The sequence below is a fragment of the Macaca mulatta genome, chromosome 7 (assembly GCF_049350105.2).
Source record: "Macaca mulatta isolate MMU2019108-1 chromosome 7, T2T-MMU8v2.0, whole genome shotgun sequence".
NCBI classification, from domain to species: Eukaryota; Metazoa; Chordata; class Mammalia; order Primates; family Cercopithecidae; genus Macaca; species Macaca mulatta.
Window position 1 is genome coordinate 22,943,237 of NC_133412.1, and position 23,275 is coordinate 22,966,511.

General features: G+C 45.8%; 1 protein-coding gene across 9 annotated transcripts in view; it reads left to right on the forward strand.

Moving 5' to 3' along the window:
- The first annotated feature begins 583 nt into the window (after positions 1 to 583).
- The window catches only part of SQOR (sulfide quinone oxidoreductase), a 59,712-nt gene continuing 37,020 nt past the window's right edge, over positions 584 to 23,275 (forward strand). For 2 of the 9 annotated variants that reach the window (XM_001112121.5, XM_077939348.1), the window contains exon 1: positions 4,059 to 4,536. The gene's annotated coding sequence lies outside the window, so the exon portion shown is untranslated. Of the gene's footprint in view, positions 629 to 1,244; positions 1,411 to 4,058; positions 4,537 to 18,646; positions 18,766 to 23,275 lie in introns of those variants that run through there. The other 7 variants (XM_077939344.1, XM_077939349.1, XM_077939347.1 and 4 more) reach the window with 6 other exon arrangements.

The window sequence follows — 23,275 nt, forward strand, 5'->3', positions numbered from 1 at the left end:
TGATCCACCCGCCTCGGCCTCCCAAAGTGCTGGGATTACAGGCGTGAGCCACCGTGCCCAGCCTAATGTCCCTTTTCTACTTAAAGCATCCAGAGCTGGTTTCTTTCTTGCAACCGAGAATGCTGATTGAGATAGAACCTCCATATACATTAGTGCTTCTTGTCTGAAAACAACAACAACAACAACAACAACAACAACAATAACTTGACCTTCAATGACACAGATGAGGAAACTCCATGGCAGTTTTGGTTATTATTTGATAAGCAGATTAGCTGTGAGGAAAACAGCATGTTTGGGAGGTGTTGGGGATGTCTGTTAAAAGCAAGGCATAAAACACAAGTATTATGCTGTAATATGGTTTGGCTGTGTCCACATCCAAATATTAACTTGAATTGTAGCTCCCAGAATTCCCACGTGTTATGGGAGGGACTCAGGGTGAGATAATCGAATCATGGGTGCTGGTCTCTCCCATGCTATTCTCATGATAGTGAGTTAGTCTCATGAGATCTGATGGGTTTATCAGGGGTTTCTGCTTTTGCTTCTTCCTCATTTTCTCTTGCTGCCACCATGTAAGAAGTACCTTTTGCCTCCCTCCATGATTCTGAGGCCTCCCCAGCCACGTGGAACTGTAAGTCCAATTAAACCTCTTTTTCTTCCCAGTCTTGGGTATGTCTTTATCAGCAGTGTGAAAACAAACTAACACACCCTGTTCATCTGCCTATCTGGTTCTGAGGCTGCCTTATGGTTTGGCAGGATGAAACACCATGTGGTGCTTGCTCCCTGATGCATAGCAGGAACTCATTCCCAGCTCTCCCACAAGTCTCATTGCAGCTGTGAAGCCTTGGCTAGGTTACTGTCCCAGCTAGGGAGGGTTTGCTGGGGAGGCTAGGGTATGAGCTGTTTCTCTAGCTACTCACCCAGGAAGTGTTTGCTGCAGGGAAGGGATGAGGGTGGGGCTTGCTGATCAGGCAGGAAGGACAGTACAGGAGGATCAGCCTCTTTGCTCTAATCTTCCTCCTGAGCCTTCCCTTTCTTGTGATAAGGATCCCTTTCACTGTTCCGTTCGCTATTTCCACCCGTTCCTGTTGCCAGCCCTTTCTGCCCATGTGCCTGCAGATCTTCCCAGAGCCCTGGTTTGGATTTGTGTTCCTTCTCCCGGATGTTCTTGAATTGGGGTGTGTTCCTCTTAGTGCTAGCTCCTCCTATCACTTCCCACCCTTTAATGATTCTTCTTTCAGTTTCCCATATCCCCAAGTGCACTTTCATTCCTCTGCAAACTTCACATGGGTAGGAATCAAGTCTGATTTTTTTCAACAGTGTATGCCTAGACAGCAGGCACAGGGCTAGTTGGACACAGAAGGCGAGGACTCAGAGAATATCCATCAGATGAAAGAATGACTGCAAGAGTGAGTGAGTCAACTCTCAGTCCCCTTCCTTTTCTGATGGGCAAGTTACAACTTCTGTTCTCCTTTGAAGTGTTCTCTTTTGCACTGGAAGGAGGGTTGTTGAGTGAGATAGTAGAACAAATACACTGGAGGCTCTCAGCATGTGGGATATGGTCAGGACATCTCCCTCCCTCTCTTCCTCCCCTTCCTTCCCTCCCTCCTTCCCTCCCTCCCTCCTTCCCTCCCTCCCTCCCTCCCTCCCTCCCTTCCTTTCTTTTTTAATGGAATCTCAGTCTGTTACCCAGGCTAGAGTGCAGTGGCACGATCTTGGCTCACTGCAACCTTCGCCTGCTGGGTTCAAGCAATTCTCCTGCCTCAGCCTCCTGAGTAGCTGGGACTACAGGCACGTGCCACAATGCCCAGCTAATTTTTTTGTATTTTTAGTAGAGACAGAGTTTCACCATGCTGGCTAGGCTGGTCTCGAGCTCCTGACCTCGTGATCCGCCCGCCACAGCCTCCCAAAGTGCTAGGATTACAAGCATGAGCCACCGCAACGGCCCAGGACATGTTTCTTAACTCTGAATCTGATTCCGCAGCCATTAGTCTCAAACCACCCAGCAGGCAGCACATCCCCTGTGACTCCTTCCTGCCTGCATCCTTCCCATTTAAACCAGGGCTTCTTGGCTTGGATGTGGAGGGTGATGGGACTGGGACGTGGGGTGAAGCATTTTGGAAATATGGGAGGGGACTTTTTATTTGTCATAAATTTGGGACAGAGTCTATTGGCATTTAGAGAGCGGGAACCAAGGAAGCCAACCTCCCGTGCTATGTGAACAGTGCCATGTAACAATGAACTGTCCTGGCCGGACATGGTGGCCCACTCCTCTAATCCTAGCATCTTGAGAGGCTGAGGCAGGAGGATGGCTTGAGCCCAGGAGTTCAAGACCAGCCTGGGCAATATAGTGAGGCCCCCATCTCTACAAAATATAAATACATTCAGAAAAAAATTAGTTGGGCATGGTGGCACATGCCTGTGGTCTCAGTTACTTGGGAGGCTGAGGTGGGAGGACTGTTTGAGCTCCAGAGGTCAAGGCTGCAGTAAGCTGTTATTGCACCATTGCACTCAAATCTGGGTAGCAGAGTAAGACCCTGTCTCAATGAAAAAAAACCCAAAAAAACAAAAATACCAAAAACCCAGTTAACTGTCCAGAGTCCTGCACAATTTCTGGTATCCTGTGCCTTGTGCCAACATTCAAGTATGCAAAATCAATTTTTTTTGGTAAAGTTATTTAGGTTCTAGTTCAGATAATTATAAACATTAGGTATTTTGCATGGCTTTAATATACTAAAATTTCCAGGAATGGTTACATTGGAATAAAGGAAGGAAAGAGTATACTTTGTTTTGTTCAGAGCTTCTTTACCAGAGTTATTTGCCATTTCAAAAAATCATGTTGGCTGGGTGTGATGGCTCACACCTGTGATCCCAGCACTTTAGGAGACCAAGGTGGGTGGATCACTTGGTCAGGAGTTCAAGACCAGCCTGGCCAACATGATGAAACCCTGTCTCTATTAAAAATACAAAAATTAGCCATGGGTAGTGGTGGATGCCTGTAGTCCCAGCTACTCGGGAGGCTGAGGCAGGAGAATCACTTGAATCTGGGAGGCGGAGGTTGCAGTGAGCTGAGATCATGCCACTGCACTCCAGCCTGAACAAGGGAGTGAGACTTCGTCTCAAAAAAAAAAAAAAAAAAAAAAAAAGAAAAGGAAATCATGTCACAGAAGCAATGCTGCAGATGGAATTGAGTTACCAATAAAAGTCTACAGTCTGTGTTTGTATTATATTGTTCATGATGATTTTGCCTAGACACAGTCAGTTCCTTTGATTAAAGATAGAAAGCATCAGTTGAAAACATTTTTAAAAATAATTCAAGCCAGGCATGGTGGTTCACGCCTGTAATCCCAGCACTTTGGGAGTCCCAGGAGGGCAGATCGCTTGAGGCCAGGAGTTTGAGACCAGCTCGGCCAAGATGGTGAAATCTCATCTCTACTGAAACATACAAAAATTAGCCGGGCATGGTGGCGCACACCTGTAGTCCCAGCTACTCGGGAGGCTGAGGCACGAGAGTTGGTTGAACCCATGAGGCAGAGGTTGCAGTGAGCCGAGATTGCTCTGCTCACTGCACTCCAGCCTGGGCGACACAGTGAGACTCTGTTTCAAAAAAAAAAAAAAAAAAAAAAAAAAATATATATATATATATATATATATATATATATATTATTCAAAATTCATAAAACCAAGTAAGCCTAAAAGAAACTCAAACTTTCAAGGGTTGTTTTTTTGAACGCTTCTAGCACTTGCACTTCTTAGGTTACGAGACTTTTGGGACACCCTGTATTTATTGTAAAAAGGGTTACTGAATCTGGTATGGGGGAGAACCACTCACTGACACTTTACATCCACCTGGAAAGAGCCACCAATTGAAAATGTCCAGTCATGAATATGGGACGGGACACTGTGGAGGCCAGTGGCTGGAAGCCAGCTTACCCCTGCCTGCGCGTTTTGAGGGAAGGGCTCCAGCGCATACCAAAGCTGAACCTCGGTCACCTTCTCTGTGGAATGAGCGCGGGAATACCTGTGTTTCTGGGCAGCTGTGGGAACCTGGTGAGAAGCCCAGGGCACATAGGAGGACCCAGTGGGAACAGCCAGGGCCTCTCTGCACAGCGCCCCGCCTGCGCTTTTGCCTGCCCTGATTACAAAACGCTGTTGGCACCCAGGGGGCGGAAGCGTCAGGTGGCCTCGGTGTCCTCGCCTGTGCGCCCGAGCCTGCAGGGCCGCCCTTCAGGGCGCGCAAGGGGCGAGTCTGCACAGCCAGCAGCGCCCCAGGCCAGATGGACGCTTGTTCCTGGTTCTGTGCCCCGTGAGCGCTCAAAGCCCTGATGTGTGCACTGACCATGGTGCCAGGGCTGCGGCGCCAGGCGGGGCACGGCGGGACCTTTCGGGACCTTTCCTGGGGGGAGCCTCTCTTTCCCCGCCTCCAGCCTCCGCCTGGAGGGCGGGCGGGCGGGGCCCGGGTACAGGCCTTGAGACCCAGAAGGGAGCGGCGGTTTTTGCTGCGCCAACGCAGTGACGGAAGGCTCCGCTCACGCCTGGGTAAGAGGCATCGGCGGCCGATCTCTGGCCCTGGGCCAGTGGAGGGAGACTGGGCAGGGACAGTGCCTACCACTGAGGCTGTTTGTTGGCTTAACTCGGTTTCCGCAGCTGGGGCTCAGCAGACCCGGTGCGCCGCGCCCCAAACTTTGCTTCCTCAACTCCGGACACCCGCAGCTCTTGCTGCCCTTGTCCAGAACCCGGGTCTTGGGACTCGCTTCCTTCTCGGAGTGTCAGAGCCTCAGGGCCGCGGAGAGGCCAAGCCGAGAGGGGTTCTTAAAAACCGAAGTATCCGTGGTCTTGGTGTGTGGACATTTCTGGCGCCTTCCACCTGTTGATTGTCACTCGGCACCGTCCCTGAGCGGGGCTGAGTGCTCGGCATCCGGGGACCAGGGACTGACAGTCATCCACCGACACTGCGCGTGGGACAGAGGGGCGCTCGAGGGGTCGGCTGCAGCTGAAACCTGAAGGGGAGAGGATTTAGGGCACCTGCTGAACAGGAATTGGCGGAAAGGGAGAAAGGGTCTTCTGGTGGAATCTGGGCTCATTTCCTTTCCTCTTCATCTGTCTCTTTTATTTATGGTAATTCTAACCTGGCTTTTTGCTCAAAGACACTGTGCAGAGCCCCTGGCTTTGCCTGGGCTGCCCGTTGCTATAATGCAGGGCTCTGGTCCATTTTTGTGCTGTGTACCCCTTTGGCATTTCTGGGAAGGTTAAAGACTCTTTCTCAGAATAATACTTTTTTTTTTGAGACAGAGTCTTGCTCTGTCGCCTAGGCTGGAGTGCAGTGGCGCGATCTTGGCTCACTGCAACCTCCATCTCCCTGGTTCAAGCGATTCTCCTGCCTCAGCCTCCCGAGTAGCTGGGACTACAGGCCCAGGCCAGCAAACCTGGCTAATTTTGATATTTTTAGTAGAGGCGGGTTTCATCGTGTTGTCCAGCTGGTCTCGAACTCCTGGCCTCAAGTGATCCGCACACTTTGGCCTCCCAAAATGCTGGGATTACACGAGTGAGCCACTAGGCCGGACCAGAACAATGCTTTTTTAAAGATATAAAACAAAAGGAGGAGTATTATAAAGGAAACCAATTGCAAAACACTTGTCAAAACGTTAAAAGAATTTATGCTATAGTAATATATATGTCTTTAAAACAAGGTTATTAAAGAAGATCTAGCAGTGGATCAGTTACCATAATTTTGAAGTAGTAAAGAAAATAAACAATATTTCAAGATATAGGTAACACTTGTAATATAAGAAAATATCTGTTATTTATTTATTTATTTGAGACGGAGTCTTTCTCTGTAACCAGGCTGGAGTGCAGTGGCGCGGTCTTGGCTTGCCACAAGCTCCGCCTCCCGGGTTCAAGCGATTCTGCTGCCTCAGCCTCCAGAATAGATGGGACTACAGGCGCGTGCCACCATGCCCAGCTAATTTTTGTATTTTTAGTCGAGATGGGGTTTCACCATATTGGCCAGGATGGTCTCTCGATCTCTTGACCTCGTGATATGCCCGCCTTGGCCTCCCAAAGTGCTGGGATTACAGGCATGAGCCACTGTGCCTGGCCAATATCTGTGATTTCTATTGGTGACAAAGTCTTAGTACTGCCAATACTGCTGTAGTTTGTTGGCTACATACATAATTGAAGTAAATGTTAAATTTCAGTTAGATACTAGAGAAATAAAAGATGTACATATTAAATATCCGTAAAAATAAAGATGTAAAAAAATTTTCCCTCTACGTTCTTGGGTCCAGGTTAGGATCCTCTGATAGTAGAAAGGGCTCTGACCAGATGACTTGGCTTCTGGGCTTGACACTTCCATTGATATTTCCAAGGTCCATTGTAACCTTGGCTTTTTTTTTTTTTTTTTTTTTTAGAGATTGTTTTGCTCTATCACCTACGCTGGAGTGCAGTGAGGCAATCTCCGCTCACTGCAGCCTCCTTGTGGGTTCCAGTGATTCGCCTGCCTCAGTATCCCTAGTAGCTGGGATTACACCAGCTGCCCACCACCACACCTGGCTAATTTTTGTATTTTTTGGTAGAGACAGGGTTTTACCATGTTGGGGAGACTGGTCTTGAATTGCTGACTTCAAGCGATCTGCCCTTCCCTGCTTCCCAAAGCAGCCACCACGCCCAACCTAACCTTGGCTTTTGAATTTCTTTGAGCCTCGGCTTCTTCATTGTACAGTGGAGATAACACCTTCCCAAGAATTTAAGGCACCCAGCACTGCACTTGGTATAGAGGGCTGAAGTAGGTACCATTTATCAGAACTTATCTGTATCCCTTCCCAAGCTTATGGCCTTATATCCCCAAGCCTGGGGAGGTACTCAATATTTATTGAATGAATAGTTGGGTTGGAAAGGGTTGCTTGTGACTAAGTCCAAAAAACCAAATTTGTTAAGGAGACAGCTCGTGGTTTGGGAAATGACTTTGTTTAAATTTGGGGCTTTTTTTTTTTTTTTTTTCTGGCTGGACAAATATATAAACACATCTGGAACGGGGGTGCTTGAAATGTCAGTCAGGGCCCAGGGTCTGTGTGTGCGTGTCTGCGTGGCTGGTGTTCTGCCAGTGAAAATGAAATTGAATGTTGAAAGGAAACTGGATTCCTTTGCAGAACAGTTTCTCCCCCATGTTGCCTGTGTCTAGCTTTGTTAATCCGATGTGTTGTAACACAGGAAATGTCTTATAAAGAATGGAGACAGATCCATGACAAGGCATTTCTGGGCATAGATGTACTTTTTTCTTCTCCTTTCACCTTTCCTTGCTCCACTGTCTACTATATAACTCCTCGTTGACTCTGAAGACTTGGTAAATAGGAGCAGTTTGGGTAGTTTATGAAAAGCTGCCCAGACCTGGCTTGAAGCCAACCAGTTGCTTTTTTGTTTTGTTTTGTTTTGTTTTTTGAGATGGAGTCTCACTCTGTTACCCAGGCTGGAGTGCAGTGGCATGATCTCAGCTCACTGCAACCTCCACCTCCTGGGTTCAAGTGATTCCCCTACCTCAGCCTCCTGAGTAGCTGGGACCACCACACTCGGCTAATTTTTGTATTTTTAGTAGAGACGGGGTTTCACCATGTTGGCCAGGCTGGTCTTGAACTCCTGACCTCGTGATCCACCCACCTCAGCCTCCCAAAGTGGTGGGATTACAGGCGTGAGCCACTGCGCTGGGCAACCAGTAGCTTCTTAATCCCAACCTTAAAAATCTTTGTAATCCCCAGATGTGGATGGTAATAATAATAAAGAAAAGTAGATCTAGCCAATCATCCCTGTGATTTACATTGAGAAAGTGCTAAATTGGGACAGGAGGTAGAGAACTTTGTGGAAAAAACAAAACAGAACAACCACCACAAAAAAACCCCCGGAAATTTAGAGCACACTGGGACTATCTATGTCTATAACTTTGGGAAGGGCAAATACTGGTGTTATGGACTCACCAAATTCATATATTGAAACCCTAATCCCCAGTATCTTAGAATGTGACTGTATTAGGAGATAGTGCCTTAGTCAGAAGTGGTGGTGAGCACCTGTAGCCCCAGCTACTTGGGAGGCTGAGGTGGGAGAACTGCTTGAGCTCAGAAGTTTGAGGCTAGCCTGGGCAACATAGCAAGACCTTGTCTCAATAAAAGAATAATTAGCCAGGCATGGTGGCTCACGCCTGTAATCCCAGCACTTTGGGAGGCCGAGGTGATCAGATCACTTGAGGCTGGGAGTTTGAGACTAGCCTAGCCAACATAGGGGAACCCCACCTCTACTAAAAATTCAAAAAATTAGCTGGTGGGGGGGGGTAGTGTGCATCTGTGATTCCAACTACTCAGGGGGTTGAGGCATGAGAATCGCTTGAAGCCGAGAGGAGGAGGTTGCACTGAGCCAAGATCATCACACCACTGCATTCTAGCCTGGGCAACAGAGCAAGACTCTGTCTCAAAAAAAAAAAAAAAAAAAAGAATAATTAAATTTAGATCATTAGAGTGGGGTCCTAATCAAATATGAATAGTATCCTTATAAGAAGAAGACTCGTCAGGAGCACATGTGCATAGAGAAAAGGCCATGCAAAGGCACAGTGAGAAGGTGGCCCTCTGCAGACTGGGGAGAGAGGTCCCAGGAGAAACCAGTCTCGTCAGCACCGAGGTCTTGGACTTTCAATCTCCAGAACTTTGAGAAAATAAATTTCTGTTCTAGACTTCATCTAGTCTATAGTGTTTTGTTATGGCAGCCCTAGCAAATTAATACAACTGGTTCTACCAAATGGACAATTGGTTTAAAAAAATGGCTACAACTGGGCACATCTCTTTTAAGTCATGATCCCGACATGTCCATCACTTGCTCTTAGGATCCCTTACCCCACCTAGGCAGAAGAGTCTCCCATGTACTTTCCTTCTAGAGACACCCTGTGTAGTCCCTAGGATCCTGCCTGAGGTTGTTAAAGTCATATTCACCTTCATGATTTTGATTGTTAGGAAGAGAGAAACTTGGCCTCTTCAGTAAGTGATGCAGGTTAGTTGTTGTGCCATGTACATAGTAAGTACTTTATAAATGCATGGTGGGTGATGGGTGATGATGTTGATGATCATCCTTGAATACCATGGGGTGACTCCCTTCTGATCATAATGAATCTCCATGTTTTGGCTCTAGCCCAGTCCTCAGGGAATTTTCATTCTGCCCAGCTGGGAACCAGCAGCTCTGACCCTAGCTACGTGAATGGAGAGAAAATGGCTTGTCTTTATCCTGGGACCAATTTCTGACTTCTGGGAGGGAGGGCTGCTTCTGGAAGTGGGGATTGTGGTGATTTCACTCTATGATAACTTTTTTATATCTTTGGCTATTTGTTCTAAGGTAGCCCATGATGTCTTTATAGGAAAATGATGCGTTTTAACAACCACCGTGTTTGCAGTATAGATTGTGAGAGCTTTTCAAGACAGTGCTGGTCTAGTAAATGTGGTTTCGTGTTTTTGTGAGCACATAAATGATGCTTGAGATGGATGAGGGGCATCTGAGTTTGGAGGAAAGTCATGAGCCTTTCAAGGTCTAGGTGATGAAATCCAAGCTTGTTTTGAATCATTGAATAAGAAAGGTCTTTAATGGCAACTAGACACCTCCACTTATTTTATACTCAGGGAATGGACTCAAAATGGCTAAATGACTATCTCATGGTCTCACAATCTCCATTTCCTCACTTATATAAAATGGGAATAGTAATTCCCAGCTCTCTGGTTTTTGTGAGTAATTATGTAAAGTGCATAGCACAATGCCTGTCACATATCAAGACTTCCACAAATGATTTGGGGACTTGGGGGGAGAGATTGGGAGGAATGGTTTCCGTTCTAATTATGTTCCAGGCCTGCTTATTAAAGCCTTGTTATTCTTTGTCACAAAAATTCACATCTCGGGTCAATCTAAGGAGTTATTAGAACAAGTGTCCCCATTTGAAAGCCTGCTTGTGAACTTCTATTTTCCTTTTGTCGTTTAGAAGATAGCAAAGTTTTAGAGGATAGCAAAGTTTGATGCCACCCAGCCTGCTCCTTTATTCCATTGATGAAGAAAACATGGCCCAAAATGGGTCAGGATGAGCTGTACCTAGCACTCCCCGGGCTGTGGTCCTCGGTCTTTTGACTTTTGATATGCCCTCAGACAAAGCTTCACTGGGAATGGGTCAGTGTCATCTAGCTGGACATAGGAGACATGTGAGCTGTCTACACCTCATTCTATCCCAACTATTAAAGGATTGAGTTTAGAGTCTTTCCAACTATGTTCAAATAGCAGATGTATACCTTGTAATTAAAGAGTGTTTTCTCATTATGTAAGACCACACACACTGGATTCCAAGGAATGATATGCCTGAATGAAATGGCCAGTCCGGTTTACAGTGAACTTCTTGCATGTCAGATTCTGAGTGGAAATCCCAATGCTCCTGAGGCTGATGAGTAGTTTTAATGTGGTGATTTAACAAACTCAGGAAAACAAGTTGATCCCTGTTGTGTGACTGGGAGTACATTGATTCCACATCAGACTTCTTTTTCCAGTGAGTCGTGTCCTACAGTCTGCAGATGGGCACACACAGGCATATACAGACTAGGGAAGGAAACCTGAAAATTACCTGACCAGAGGCCAACTATGAGTGGTGGGGTTGAAGTAGAGCTAAGTTGTGCTTATTTATGTACTAGAACGTGAGAAGTCAGGCTCCCACTGGCTACAGCAAGCAGAAAAACAAGGTGTTCTTTTTTTTTTTCTATATAATTCAGTCAAAACTCTTAACTTTCAGTTGCAATAATCCAATTGACTGACATGTGTTTTCTTTCCTGGAATCTGAATGCAAGCATTTTCCTTGTGTAAATATAATTCTTGTTTTCTGCTTAGCAATTGTATTGGTTTGGTGAAATTGTCAGTTCTCTTGTTATAATGCATTCTCTGATTGTAAAAGAAGCATAGGCCAGGGAAATGTGTAGGACATTTCTCAGGAGCAAAGGGAGCCACTGTTTCATTGTAAAGTCCTCATTAGCAACTCTTAATCAGTAACTCTGTAAAGAAAATTCCTACAGTTTTGCCCTGAAGAGTGAGGGAACTAAAGAACCCCAGTGCGGCTCCAGTTCTTGAATCATCAGAGAGCTATATAGATTGTTCCTGTTTCCCGATGACTCAGTCCTGGCCCACTACTGGTGTACTTGCTTCACAGCTTAATATTTAAACAAATGTTTGGATTTATAACAGCTACAGAGGGAGAGTTTCAACATGGCCCTGCAGGGCTAAGTGAAGATTGCTCCATTTTCTTTATTTGTTAACAATATACTAATACAGTTCCTGAACACACAGGCAAGAATAATAACACTGTCATTACTCAAGAGGAGGTGTGCCAAGAGGAAGAGCACAGCTGCTATCCTTTCTCGGAACAGCACTCATTCAGTTTTCAAGGGGTGTGCTTTTCTTCTCTCTCACAGTGCCTTGGACCTTTACTCCACTTTGAATAATTCTAGTATGGCTACTTACGTCCTGTCTTCATTATATTCACCTGAACAAGTGGATATAATGTCATAGTTCACATTCTTCCTTCTTTTTTATCCCCTAGAGCTGATTGTCGCAAAAATGTCAATGTGTGTCTCACATTCACACCCTTCATCTCTGTTCCCTTTGCCCAGACCCCGCCCTCACTGGTGCCTGAATTTCTGAAACAGCCACTTAATGGATCTTCATATTCCTGGTCTTTCCTTTTATAACAGATAGACTCTTCTTACCCGTCATTGACTCTGCAGTGCCTAGCACAATGCCTGGCATCTAGTAAACACTCAAAAATGCTGAACTCAACTGAATTGCTCCAATTCATCCTCTCAACTTCTCCTGGGGACTCTTTCTAAGTCTTTCAAAACCCAGCTTTATTTATTTATTTATTTATTTATTTATTTATTTTTGAGACGGAGTCTCGCTCTGTCGCCCAGGCTGGAGTGCAGTGGCCGGATCTCAGCTCACTGCAAGCTCCGCCTCCCGGGTTCACGCCATTCTCCTGCCTCAGCCTCCCGAGTAGCTGGGACTACAGGCGCCCGCCACCTCGCCCGGCTAGTTTTTTGCATTTTTTAGTAGAGACGGGGTTTCACCGTATTGGCCAGGATGGTCTCGATCTTCTGACCTCGTGATCCGCCCGTCTCGGCCTCCCAAAGTGCTGGGATTACAGGCTTGAGCCACTGCGCCCGGCCTAAACCCAGCTTTATTAAAACCTTCCAAGGGCTCTCACTGCCATTAGCGGTAACCACAGGCTTAAATGCACACCAGGGCTGAGTAGGTAACAAATGAACAACATAGGCTGAGTGGGGCTGGAGTGAACTGAAACCTTGTGCAGGGTGGAGAAGACCAATGACTGCTCAGCTCCAGCCAAGAGTTTCCATGTGAGAATGTGGGCTTAGTGTTAGAGGCCAAGAATCCGGAATATTTTTGGCGAGATTTCCAAATTTTTTAATGTTGATGCTGAATTAAAAATTCAAGAAAAGCACTGTGAGCCAAGCAAAACACGGCTCCGGCCTGCACTTGGCTTGCAGGTTGCTGCTTTGTGACCCCTAGATCAAATTGCCATTGTCTGGGATTAAGCTCTCAGACGTAAACTTTAGTAACACATGCCTAGCCAATCTTCTTTCTCCCTCTTCCCAGTGCGCTCGACTGCCCTCCTTTATATCCACAGTTAGGAGATTCTCATTGCAAGTGATTCTACTTTCAAAATCTTGAACCCAACTGTCCAAAAGTAGCCCAAACAGGTCCCTGCCATAACTTCCCTTTTTCTGCTCATATAATTCCTTTTTCTTCAGCTGCCTAGATGTCAGCTTTGGCTTTTTTTTTTCTTCCAGAAACCTTTCCCACATCTGCTGAAATTTTTCTCTCTTCCCAGCCTCTATCTTATCTGAATGTTTATTTGCATTTCTAATGCTCACACCTGGACCACTCCAATAGTCTCCTAACTGTTTGTGAAAATCAGCCTGTGTCAAACTGGTTTTGTTTCTCCTCCAACAGCAGGGTTAATTTGTTCCAACACCAGAAGTTTCTCCTACTCAAAGCTGCTCCTTTGTGCGATCACTTTCCAGAACTTTGTTTTCCGGTGTAAAGCCTCAATGCCCTAGCTAAAAGAGTGGGAGGGGGCCAGGCCTGGAGAAATTGCTGTCTCTCAGCATGCATCCTTATATATAGTAGGCGCTAAATGAATACTTGTGGAAACATTCTTCTTTTTTTGAGACAGAGTCTCACTCTGTCGCCCAGGCTGGAGTGCTGTGGTGCGATCTTGGCTCACTGCAACCTCTGCCTCCCAGGTTCAGGCAATTCTTCTGCCTCAGCCTCCCGAGTAGCTGGGACTACAAGTGCGTGCCACCACGCCCAGCTAATTTTTTGTATTTTTAGTAGAGACGGAGTTTCACTGTGTTAGCCAGGATGGTCTCAATCTCCTGACCTCATGATCCACCTGCCTCAGCCTCCCAAAGTGTTGGGATTACAGGTGTGAGCCACCGCGCCCAGGCTGGAAACATTCTTAAATAGCAGCAGAATTGTGACTATGCGGATTTCATGTAAGTCTGTTTTGTAAAGATGCACTTACATATTTAGCATAGCTAAATGTAAGTAATTTAATCCTATATCATTTGTGCAGGTAAAAATTCTCCTAAGAAAAATTCAGCTTAGATTATGTTTCCTGATTTTCACTTCTGCAAATTTAGCCACTGTGCGATTGAGACAAATTCAGTGTAGGTATAAACCTGAATTTGCACAGACTTATATGCTGCAGAAAACCTGTTTCTTACCTTCCTCTCCCAGCACTTCTGGCGGATGCCCTCCTTTATCAAGGTTAAATGGATAAAACAGATGTGAAGATTTTTCTTGGTAGAGAAGATATCTTAAGTTTCAATAGAATGGAGGATAGTATATGACAAAGGAAAGGAAGGCCACGTGCTGCTGCTTCTAGAGCGGTTACTGCATTAAAAACTCAAACTGTAACTATGTTATTTAGTTGCAAAAATTTAGCTCAATCACCCACATAATTGTAACATTCTTCGGTAATATGTAATTAAATTGCATTTTAGAGGTGGCGTCTTTTTTTTTTTTTCCTTTTTAAGGCAGAGTCTAGCTCTGTTGCCCAGGCTGGAGTGCAGTGGCAGGATCTTGGCTCACTGCAAGCTCCGCCTCCCGGGTTCAAGTGTGTCTCCTGACTCAGCCTCCTGAGTAGCTGGGGTTACAGGCACCTACCATCATGCCTGGCTAGTTTTTGTATTTTTTAGAGAGAAGGTTTCACCATGTTGGCCAGGCCGGTCTTGAACTCCTGACCTCAAGTGATCCACCTGCCTTGGCCTCCCAAAGTGCTGGGATTAGGAGAATTTTTATTAGGAGAATTTTTACCTGCATAAGCCACCGCGCCTGGCTTAAATTGCATTTTAAATGCCACCTGACAGTTTAGTGCATATGTGAGGAGAAGGAGCTGAGCAAAAATTTGTTAAACATGTAAAAGCTTCTATCTGACTGAATAGTTAGCACATGCATTTTAATCTAGATATATTAAAATGTACCTGGGATTTGTTTTAATCAAGTATGGTGAGGCCAACAGATCAGGAGGTGACTGCCATGAAGGAAGAAGCTCTTACTTACAGTTCCCTAGAATCAGGAGGCATAACACCCCACATGGGGCCATAGGGGAAAGCACCTGTGTAGGTCAGGGGGCAGAAAAAGTGACGGGAAAGAACAGGCGAAAGACGGTATTGGGAGGCCGGGGAAAGGGCTGACCAGGTTTGAGATGGGCTAGTTTGAATAATTTTAGAGTGCTCCAGGGTGCATGAGCTGCCTGTAGTAGTATTTGTCTGATGCCTGGCCCTGGAATAATCAGGGCAGAGGAAAATTGCCTCCTGGAGTGTAAAAGCCAGATAGAGGAGCTGGTTCAGAATATGGCTCTGGATTGGTTGGTTTACACATCAAAGATGTGGTCATAGGCAAGTCAGGCAAGCCTTTTACCATCTCTCAGAATGAGTTAGTTGTGGGAGGGGCAGTCTCTCTGGGATTAGCGAGGCCCCCAAATGTCAAACCATAAAAAAAATACAGACAATGAAAAACAGAATTAATACAGCAGGACTCAGAATATTTACAGCAAGGGGAAACAGTCAGTTGCCTTCCCGGTTTCATGAAGTATCTAATGCAGTGCCATTGATATGTGCTGTAAATATTACTGGACCCATTACTTGCATGTATTTCAGATTAAGATGAGATCACGCTAAGAATCTCATTTATGGGCTGTTCAGCATTTTCTTGGCGCCTGAAGTTGTGCTAATCAGGTGACAGTAACAATTTCCTTTCTGAGATATTTCCAGATTTAGACCTGCCTTCTTAGAGTTTAAGTCAGAGGGTGTGATGGTTAATTTTATGTTCCAGTTTGAGTAGGCTATGGGGTGCCGAGAAATTTGGTGAAACCGTATTCTGGGTGTGCCTGTGAGGGTGTTTCTGGATGAGAGTAACATTTGAATGGGTAGATTGAGCAAAGCAGATTGTCTTCCCCAATGTGGGTTGGCCTTATGCAATCAGCTGAAAGCCTGAATAGAACAAAAAGGCTAACATTCCCATGAATGAGAGACAATCAGCCCTCCCTGCCTGGGTATCTTGGAGCTGGGACATTGGATGTTCTCCTGCCTGGAGACTCAACTGAAACATGGCTTGTCCTGTGTCTTGAGCTGGTGTTGAGACTGAAACTGTACCATAGGCTCTCCCGGGTCTTCAGCTTGCTGACTACAGATCTGGGACTTAGCTTCCATAATCTTGTGAGTCAGTTTCCAGGAATGTCCTTCATGTAATAGGGAAATGATGATGTTTGTTTTGGTTGCCTCCCTTGTTCCTTTCACCTCCTCTAGTTAAATCTTGTTTTGACCCTTCATTGGCTGTGGGCGCAGGGAGCTTTCCCATGTTCCAGGAGGTAGCCAGGCTGTAACTAGCAAGCATTGCTATGTTTGTATTTCTGATAAATTTTCTAAAAGAGATCTCAGAACAAAGGGTCCTGACTCACCAAGGATCCAGGTATTTGTTGTGATTTACTTTCTCATTCAAAATACATATTAGATATGGTATCTAATTTTGTATTTGTAATTTTGGGTTATGAAACCCCAAATTTGAAGCCCCAAATTATATAGGCTTCAATGCCCATAAAACCCAGATCTGCCCCTTCTTAGAAGCCTGCCCCTCTAGGAGACAGCATGTGGGGCCACCCAGGGATGCCAGACTCTTCTGTTCTGCCCCATCGCAGCAGAGGGGCCATCCCTGGAGCTGGAAGGTGCAGACTGGGAATTGCTCCCTCTCTGAATTGCTAGCTCCTGCTAATGCCTGCATTGCTGCTGCAAAGGATATTCAGAAAAAGTTCCTCGTCTGAAAAAGAATTCATGCTAGCTCTGGCCCTGCTGCTGATGCAGTGTGTGAAACCCTTGAGTGACCTCGCCTCTTAGAACCTCAGTTTCCCCATTTGTAAAGTGATATCAATACTTCCAGTGTGGGCTCTGGTTTGGGCCCTCTGAATTGTAAAGCTCTATGCACATGGGAGGATGTATGATTATAAGTTGTGTTGCTATTACTTGTATTGCTAATATCTTGCTATTATTGAAATATGTCCAAACCTTAACATTTCAGTGACTAAAGAGCAAAACCAGTGTTCACTCTGACATACTGTTTTTTTTATTTTCCATTCATTCACTCATTTTAAATTTTTATTGTGTAAACTTTCATCAAACATGTACAAAAATAGACTGCCACAAGGAACGCCCATATATATCCATCCACTGATTTCAAATTATTGCCAACTCATGGCCCATTTTGTTTCATCTACACCCCTACCCACTTACACCTCCTAAAATATTTTCAAGCACATTCTGAGTCATTTCAGCTATAAGAATCTCAGTGTATATTTCTCAAAGATAAAGACTCTTAAAAAATTAAATCAGTACTATTATTGTACCTTGCCCTTCTCTGCCAAAAAACTTAATTTCCTTCTTTTCAGTTTATTTAGTAAGCTAAAATTTAATAACAGGGAGGCTGATGCAGGTGAATCACCTGAGGTCGGGAGTTCGACACCAGCCTGGCCAACGTGGTGAAACTCTGTCTCTATTAAAAATATAAAAATCAGCTGGGTGTTGTGGTGGGCGCCTGTAATCCCAGCTACTCAGGAGGCTGAGATAGGAGAATCGCTTGAATCCGGAAGGAGGAGGTTGCAGTGAGCCGAGATCATGCCACTGCACTCCAGCCTGGACAACAGAGTGAAACTCTGTTAGAAAAAAACAAAATAAAACATATATTCACTCTCATCTCCCACCTCACTCCATGGGATTCAACCAAGCTACTTTAACTTTTTTTTTTTTTTTTGAGATAGAGTCTTGGTCTGTGGCCCAGGCTTGAGTGCAGTGAGGCAATCTCCACTCACTGCAACCTCCTCTTCCTGGATTCAAGTGATTCTCCTGCCTCAGCCTCCCTAGTAGCTGGGATTATAGGAGCACACCACCACACCTGGCTAATTTTTGTATTTTTAGTAGAGACAGGGTTTTTCCCTGTTGCCCAGGCTGGTCTCAAACTCCTGAGCTCAAGCAATGCACCCGCCTCGGCCTCCCAAAGTGCTGGGATTATTTTATTTTCACTCAAATTTAAAGTAGCTTGGGCCAGGCCTGGTGGCTCAGGCCTGTCAATCGCAGTACTTTGGGAGGCCGAGGCGGGTGGATCTCTTGAGGCCAGGAGTTTGAGACCAGCCTGGCCAACGTGGCGAAATCCTGTCTCTACTAAAAGTAGAAAAATTAGCTGGGCTAAAAGTAGAAAAATTAGCTGGGCATTGTTGTGGGTGCCTGTAATCCCAGCTACTCCAGAGACTTGAGGCATGAGAGTCGCTTAAGCCCAGGAGGCGGAGGCTGCAGTGAGTGGAGATCATGCTGCTACACTCCAGCCTGGGCAACAGAGCGAGACTGTCTCAAAAACAAAATAAAATAATTTCAGCCAATAGGCATTTTTCCTGAATTATTAGTTTGAATTAAGTTCTGTTGCTTAGTCATGTGACCTTAGGCAAGTTCTCTATCTCTACTCAAACCCTCAATTTTATCATCTGTAAAATGGGAATTCTATTTATAAGGTTATGAGGAGTCTTTGAGACAGCACAAGCACAACTGGTAAACAAGAAATGTTAGTTATTATTTCGATGATAGTTTTTTTTCTTTGAGACGGAATCTTGCGCTGTTGCCAGACTGGAGTGCAGTGGCGCGATCTTGGCTCACTGCAACCTCTGCCTTCTGGGTTCAAGCGATTCTCATGCTTCAGCCTTCCCAGTAGCTGGGATAACAGGCATGCGCCACCACATCCAGATAATTTTCGTATTTTTAGGAGAGACAGGGATTCACCATGTTGGCCAGGATGGTCTCGATCTCCTGACCTCATGATCCACCTGCCTTGGCCTCCCAAAGTGCTGAGATTACAGGCATGAGCCACCACACCGGGCCAAAATAGGTTATTTTCCTACCAAATCCTGCCTTCTGGATGTGAAATAAGAAAACATTTGGTTAAGAGGTGTAAATAACGGATAATAGCATTAGGGCTGACTTAATTAATTAATAGGCCCAGAAAGCCCAGGTGGGAGGATTTAGTTGAGGAGGAGGAGGAGTTTTCCAGCAGTCACTCCACCTGGGCACCAGGTGTAAGCCTGATCCGTGCTGTGTACACAGTGCTCACTGGTGCCCTGAGACAGGAAGCTACAGAGATCCAGACTGACAGCTCACAGTAAGCTTGGCTCGGGTCTGGCGGGAGGAACAGGGTAGGCGACAAGAGCTGGAGCCTGTTTGTTGTCTGTTTTCCTCTTTGATTTTGGAAGTGTTCTGCAAAGTGATCTGTTAAAGGTTGACCCTGTGGTTATTGAAACCCAAAGCAGAGTGGGCCCAGCCTGGCCTAGGCTTGAGAGGAGACAATTGTAAGTCAAAGACCCACTGTGTCCTCAAAAGCAAAAATAGCTGAAGAGTTGATGACAGTCCTTGGCTTGGTGGATCTTTCATTAAGAATGCTCTGAGTAATTCTTGCTTAGCCAGCAGCTCTGTTTGAACTCTGCCAGGTGCCCTGGCTGCTCACAAACCATGTCGTGTGACGTAAGATTAGGAAACTTTTGACACAGGCAGTCCGTATTGCTTGTCCAGGAAGGGCTGTAGTGGAAAGGTATGAAGTCCCAAAGACTTGTCCAGACCAGGTCTGGACCCAGGGGCCAGTGATGGAAGGAGGGGGTGCCCAGTCAGCTGTCTTATCTTTCAATCAACAGGGACTTTACTTTTCCAGTTAGACTGCGGTCATATCAAAGCATTCATTCCGATTCTTTGAAGGAGGGATGCAATCAATTTAGAATAGAGGAATATTAGTCTAACTTAAAAGCATAATACTATTTGATTATAAAATATGTATTGCATGTGCCATTTGGTACGTGAAAGTTAAATTTACTTTATTGATTTTTTTCTTTTTCTTTCTTTCTTTCTTTTTTTTTTTTTCAGAGTCTCATTCTGTTGCCCAGGCTGGAGTGCAGTGGCATGATCTCGGCTCACTGCAATCCCTGCCTCCTGGGTTTAAGCAATTCTTGTGCCTCAGCCTCTCAAGCAGCTGGGATTACAAGTGTGTGCCACCACGCCTGGCTAATTTTTGTACTTTTAGTAGAGAGGGGGTTGCGGTATGTTGGCCAGGCTAGTCTTAAATTCTTGACCTCAAGTGATCTGCCCAGCTTGGCCTCCTGAAGTGCTGGGATTACAGGCATGAGCCACCACGTCCGGCTAATAGTTAATTCTTATTTCTTAAAAAAGTTAAGTGTTTCAGGCTATCTTCTGAGGAGACTAGGAAATCATATCAGATTTATGCTCCTTGCTGACAGAAGTTTTCAGTTTTCTATTTCTGCTCTGCTGACTTTAGGGTCCAGTTTGGTCGTCTTCTTTTTTTTTTTTTTTTTTTTTTGAGACAGAGTCCCACTCTGTTGCCCAGGCTGGAGTGCAGTGGTGTGATCTCAGCTCACAGTCACCTCTGCCTTCCGGGTTCTAGCAATTCTTGTACCTCAGCTTTCAGAGTAGCTGGGATTACAGGTGCCGGCAACCATGCCCCCCAGGTCCAGCTAATTTTTTCTAATTTTTGAAGAGACCAGGTTTCACCACATTGCCAGGCTGTTCTGAAAGTCCTGATCTTAAGTGACCCACCCACTTCAGCCTCCCTAAAGTGTTGGGATTACAGGCATAAGCCTCCTTTTTTTTTTTTGTGTGCCTTCTGGTTAAGATTGTGTGGCTGGCCGGGCAGGGTGGCTCACACCTGTAATCCCAGCATTTTGGGAGGCCGAGGCAGGTAGATTACTTGAGGTCAGGAGTTCGAGACCAGCCTTGCCAACATGGTGAAACCCCATCTCTACTAATAATACAAACTTAGCTGGGTGCGGTGGCAGGCACCTGTAATCCCAGCTACTCATGGGTGCCGAGGCAGGAGAATCGCTTGAACCCGGGAGGTGGAGGTTGCAGTGAGCCGAGATCCAGCCTGGGCGACAGAGCAAGATTCCGCCTCAAAAAAAAAAAAAAAAAAAAAAGAAAGAAAGAAAGAAAGAAAGATTGTGTGGCTGTTGCTTCCTTCAACTCTATCTTTCTCTGCTTGTTGCTATAGACTTAGTTTAGGTCAATGTCAGTAATTCCTGTTGGTTCCTAAGTGATGTTTTCTGATGCCACTTCTAATATTCTAGTATCAAATATATGTTATCTTTTTCTTTTCTTTTTTTTTTTTTTTTGAGACGGAGTCTCGCTCTATCGCCCAGGCTGGAGTGCAGTGGCCGGATCTCAGCTCACTGCAAGCTCCGCCTCCCGGGTTTACGCCATTCTCCTGCCTCAGCCTCCCGAGTAGCTGGGACTACAGGCGCCCACCACCACGCCCGGCTAGTTTTTTGTATTTTTTTAGTAGAGACGGGGTTTCACCGTGTTAGCCAGGATGGTCTCGATCTCCTGACCTTGTGATCCGCCGTCTCGGCCTCCCAAAGTGCTGGGATTACAGGCTTGAGCCACCGCGCCCAGCCTGTTATCTTTTTCAATACCAATCAATACCAACTAGCTGCCCAGTAATTCAATTCAATTGTGGCATTAGCTTCCGGAGTTAGTGGAGGCCCCGTAGTTTAAAGCTCAGTCCTGCAAGACTGCCCTCACTTCAGATGCCAGCCAGGCAGGGCATCTGCTGCTGGCCCCAAGGAGACCCACACCTGTGTCTGGCCAACTACAAATTCCAAGGCTCCCATGATCCATCCTCCTCAGGTTTGATAATCAGCTAGAACTACTCAAAGAACTCAGGGGAACACTCTACCTGAGTTTACTGGTTTAGTATAAGGGATACAGCTCAGGAATTGCCATATGGAAGAGACATACAGGGCAAGGTAGCAGGGTGGTGCAGAGCTTCCAGGCCCTCTCCGGTCACACCACCATCCAGCACATCAGTGAGTTCACCAACCCGGAAGCTCTTGTCTTATTGTTGAAGAGTTTTTATAGAGCTCAATTTCCAGCCTCACTCCCCTTCCCAAGGTTGGAGGCGGGGCTGAGAGTTCCAGCCCTCTAATCATAGTGACATGTTTGGTTTTTCTGGTGACCAGCCCCATCCTGAAGCCATCTAGGGATCCCACCTTGAGTCACCTTACTAGCATAAACTCAGGGACTCATTATGAAAAACAAATGACACTTCCATCACTCAGGTAATCCCAAAGGTTTTAGGAACTTTGAGCTAGGAAACAGGAACAAAGACAGAATATGTTTTATATTACACCATGGTTTAAAAGTGGCATTTAGGCTGGGTGGGGTGGTTTATGCCTGTAATCCAGCACTTTGGGACGGCGAGGTGGGCAGATTACATGAGGCCAGCCTGGCTAAAATGGTGAAACCCCGTGTCTACTAAAAATACAACAAATTAGCTGGGCATGGGGGTGCGTGCCTGTAATCCCAGCTACTCAGGAGGCTGAGACGGGAAAATCGCTTGAACTCGGGAAGTGGAGGTTGTAGTGAGCTGAGATCTCCTCACTGCCCTCCAGCCTGGGTGACAGAGCCAGACTCAAAAAAGAAAAAAAAAAAAAAAAAAAGAAGTGGCATTAAAAAATTATGATTCCTGCCCTGGTTTGTTTCTTTGACATTGCATCATGCTCCACCTTCTCCACAGGCAGGGCTGGATCATGGTTCTGGGTTTTCTGATTTGGAAGTTTGGGTGAAGTTACATTGTTAGAATTAGAGAGTAATTGAGATTTTTCAGCATTTTGAAACTTGGACATTCCCTCTAACATATTCTGTTGTGTTTTTGAAGTTGTTGCTTATAGTTCGAAAGTGAAATTTGACTGCAAAGGTCAGGACATTCTGCTATGTGACTGTCAATGATGTCAATAAAACTGGTTCAGAGGACTTTTTGTTTATAAATACTGAATCCAGGAATAGGCTATGGATAATTAATGAAATAAAGCAGAAGTAGCTTTCTTGGCTGAGTGAGAGAAATATTTGTGTACATTTTCTTTTCTTTTTTTTTTTTTTTGAGATGGAGTCTCATGCTGTTGCCCAGGCTGGAGTGCAGTGGCGCGATCTCGGCTCACTGCAAGCTCCGCCTCCCGGGTTCCCGCCATTCTCCTGTCTCAGCCTCCTGAGTAGCTGGGACTACAGGCGCCCGCCACCACGCCCGGCTAATTTTTTGTATTTTTAGTAGAGACGGGGTTTCACTGTGGTCTCGATCTCCTGACCTTGTGATCCGCCCGCCTCGGCCTCCCAAAGAGCTGGGATTACAGGCTTGAGCCACCGCGCCCGGCTTGTGTACATTTTCAAGAGAGGAACCATGAGGTGTTAGCCTGGAAGGGAGCTAGTGAAGTGGCTACATTGACTGGGGTGTATACCCATGGTTTATTGTCTTGCGCCAGGAAAATTTAGGACACGGACACACACAAGGAGTTTAGGAGTGGAGGTTTAATAGGCAGAAGAAAAGAGAAAGAAAAACAACTCTATTGAGAGAGAGGGGTCTTCTGAGTGGAAAGACCCGGCCGGTGGTGGATGTGTCAGATTTTATAGTCAGGTTGGTGGAGGCCGTGTCTGATTTACATAGGGCTCACAGATTGGTTTGATCAGGTATGATATTTACATAGTGCGTCAGGAAGGCTGGCCTCCCCACCCTAATCTTATTATGCAAATGAACGTTCCCCTTAGTTGGGGCCATCTTGTCTGCTCCTTACTGTACACATGGCTGACAGAGGGAAAATGGAGCCTCCATCTTGAACATG